Source organism: Myotis davidii, unplaced genomic scaffold, assembly GCF_000327345.1.
Source record: "Myotis davidii unplaced genomic scaffold, ASM32734v1 scaffold866, whole genome shotgun sequence".
Classification (NCBI taxonomy): Eukaryota; Metazoa; Chordata; class Mammalia; order Chiroptera; family Vespertilionidae; genus Myotis; species Myotis davidii.
This window is the reverse complement of record NW_006297145.1, coordinates 963733-967759: the sequence shown is the minus strand read 5'-3', so window position 1 is coordinate 967759 and position 4027 is coordinate 963733.

The window sequence follows — 4027 nt, the reverse complement described above, 5'->3', positions numbered from 1 at the left end:
GCCTTCTTTAAAATTCAATGCATATGTAAAGAAATATACGGTAACCCGAATTTACCACACTCGCAAAATCGCACACAGCCAACCATACACCCAGTATGGTATCGCGATTCGTGATTTTGCGCTATCATACTGGGTGTATGGTCGGCTGTGTGCGATTTTGCGAGTGTGGTAAAATCGCATAACAGCAAAATCGCATAACAGCCGAGCATACACCCAGCAGCGCTGCTGATGCCTGAACGGTATGTGGAATGAAGTGGGCGGGCATCGGGAGGCCACTATGGCACGGGGCAAGCACTATGGGCAGTCTATCTGAAGTGTACCTGGCGTATAAGACGACCCCCCACTTGGAGGCATATTTTTCAGGGCCAAAAAATCGTCTTATACGCCGGCAAATACGGTAGTTTATATTTGAGTATTTTATTTGTATATAACCTAAATATTCAGTGTTTACCTGTCATTTCACTATCTCAGTATAACTTCAAGGTTTCAAGTTACCAAAAAGATTTTTTAGAAAGTTTTTTTTTTCTTGTTAATCCTCACCAGAGGGGAGATGTATACACACACACACACACACACACACACACACATATATATATAGACACACACATACATATATATACACACACATACACACACACACACATATATATATACACATAATTTTTTTTAGAGAGAGAGTTGGAAGGAGGGGGAGAGATAGAGAGAGAGAGAAACATTGATGTGAGAGAGACACATCAATTGGTTCCCTCCAGCATGGGCCTGCAACCACCACAGTACTTGCCCTTGACTGGAATCAAACCCAGGATCCGGATCCTTCAGTCCATGGACTGATGCTCTATTCACTGAGCCAAACCAGGTAGGTCTGGAAAATATTTTTAAGTAAATATACCATAAAGAATAATTTTTGTTTAAAAGTTCATCTATAAACTTTTATTTTACTTCATTTAATTTACTTATTATTAATAATTATGTTTAAATTACTCATAAAAATGCCATGAGACATTAAACAGCTAACCATCACTTTAAATTATCTTTCTTGCTGACAAATTCTGTAACAGAGATGCAATTTTTTTACTTTTAGGAAACCTAGAATAAAAGTATTATATTTAATACTTATAACTCTAAAGACATGCTTGTTTTAATTAAACCAACAAACTCAAATGACCTTTTATTTACCAAAGATTATCCTAGATCAAATGAACTTGAAAAACGGTAGTTGGATTGATTTCTATATTTCTGAGACTATACTTGATTTATATAAATACTTGTTTGTCTTTAAGCCAATTAATTAAACAAATTAATTTTGGCAATACCATCTTGAGGTAGAAAAATACCACATGTATGTAACATATATTCATAGACATACATGAACATACAGATAAATGCACCAATCTTACAGCTTTTGTTACAGATTTTTAGCCATAAAACAGGTACTATAATGCAATATTTTCTTACATAGTTGTATTTTAGCTTATGGGAGAAGCCATTTCAAAAGTTTCTGTCATGTTCTAAATATTAGCTTCCAATTTGGCCAAATTCTTACCATAGAGCTACTTAAAAAAAAATCCTTTTGAGTATCTTGTTAAGTACCAGGCAGGACAAACAGTACATATTCCTGGTATTATTGAACAACCCCATGGACACAAGAGCGATCCCCAAAGAGGGTATAAAAGATACTACCCTCACCCTAGTTGGTTTGGCTCAGTGGATAGAGTGCCAGCCTGTGAACTGAAGGGTCCCAAGTTTGATTCCAGTCTACGCACATCCCCAAGTTGTGGGCTCGGTCCCCAGTGTGGGGTGTGTAAGAGGCTGCTGATCAATGATTCTCTCTCATCATGGATGTTTCTGTCTCTCTCTCTTTCTCCTTTACCCTCTGATATTAATAATAATAATAAAAGATACTACCCTCACCCTAGTTGGTTTGGCTCAGTGGAGAGAGTGCCAGCCTGTGAACTGCAGGGTCCCAAGTTTGATTCCAGTCTAGGGCACATCCCCAAGTTGTGCGCTCGGTCCGCAGTGTGGGGTGTGTAAGAGGATGCTGGTCAATGATTCTCTCTCATCATGGATGTTTCTGGCTCTCTCTCTTTCTCCTTTACCCTCTGATATTAATAATAATAATAAAAGATACTACCCTCACCCTAGTTGGTTTGGCTCAGTGGAGAGAGTGCCAGCCTGTGAACTGCAGGGTCCCAAGTTTGATTCCAGTCTAGGGCACATCCCCAAGTTGTGCGCTCGGTCCGCAGTGTGGGGTGTGTAAGAGGATGCTGGTCAATGATTCTCTCTCATCATGGATGTTTCTGGCTCTCTCTCTTTCTCCTTTACCCTCTGATATTAATAATAATAATAAAAGATACTACCCTCACCCTAGTTGGTTTGGCTCAGTGGAGAGAGTGCCAGCCTGTGAACTGCAGGGTCCCAAGTTTGATTCCAGTCTAGGGCACATCCCCAAGTTGTGCGCTCGGTCCGCAGTGTGGGGTGTGTAAGAGGATGCTGGTCAATGATTCTCTCTCATCATGGATGTTTCTGGCTCTCTCTCTTTCTCCTTTACCCTCTGATATTAATAATAATAATAAAAGATACTACCCTCACCCTAGTTGGTTTGGCTCAGTGGAGAGAGTGCCAGCCTGTGAACTGCAGGGTCCCAAGTTTGATTCCAGTCTAGGGCACATCCCCAAGTTGTGCGCTCGGTCCGCAGTGTGGGGTGTGTAAGAGGATGCTGGTCAATGATTCTCTCTCATCATGGATGTTTCTGGCTCTCTCTCTTTCTCCTTTACCCTCTGATATTAATAATAATAATAAAAGATACTACCCTCACCCTAGTTGGTTTGGCTCAGTGGAGAGAGTGCCAGCCTGTGAACTGCAGGGTCCCAAGTTTGATTCCAGTCTAGGGCACATCCCCAAGTTGTGCGCTCGGTCCGCAGTGTGGGGTGTGTAAGAGGATGCTGGTCAATGATTCTCTCTCATCATGGATGTTTCTGGCTCTCTCTCTTTCTCCTTTACCCTCTGATATTAATAATAATAATAAAAGATACTACCCTCACCCTAGTTGGTTTGGCTCAGTGGAGAGAGTGCCAGCCTGTGAACTGCAGGGTCCCAAGTTTGATTCCAGTCTAGGGCACATCCCCAAGTTGTGCGCTCGGTCCGCAGTGTGGGGTGTGTAAGAGGATGCTGGTCAATGATTCTCTCTCATCATGGATGTTTCTGGCTCTCTCTCTTTCTCCTTTACCCTCTGATATTAATAATAATAATAAAAGATACTACCCTCACCCTAGTTGGTTTGGCTCAGTGGAGAGAGTGCCAGCCTGTGAACTGCAGGGTCCCAAGTTTGATTCCAGTCTAGGGCACATCCCCAAGTTGTGGGCTCGGTCCCCAGTGTGGGGTGTGTAAGAGGCTGCTGATCAATGATTCTCTCTCATCATGGATGTTTCTGTCTCTCTCTCTTTCTCCTTTACACTCTGATATTAATAATAATAAAAAAAGATACTACCCTCACAATATCCAGATCCATGCCCAAACATAGTCCAAAGAAAAAAGGACTTAGACATTCCTCCAAGAATTGGCAGTAGTTGATAGGACCCTAGCTGAAAACCAAGTGCAAGCACATTTCTGTCCAGCCATATCTAGCTACAAGTGGGGTACTACCCCGCATTTCTGTCCAGCAATATTTTGGGGGCCACCAATCTGATAGTTGCCAAACCAACTTCTTAGGACAGAAAATGAGACAAAGAAGAAGGCAAAGGTTGTCCCTGGGAGAAAAAGATCTATAACCAATGGTTTTTCCTGCCAATCTGAATTTGGAATGTGAACCCATTCCTTCCTCCTTCAACCGGGCACAACTTTGTTAAGCACTCTTACCCTTTGTCTTCTTTAGCCAATTTTCCCAGGTGCCATTGACAGGCTCTGGAGTGAGTAGGATGTCCCACCAGGTCTCATCCTAGTCACCAGAAACTGTAGAGGAGGAAAAATAATTTTTACCCTCCCCTTTGTGGTGAGTGTTTGTATGAGACCCCCTTTCCTCTAGGACACC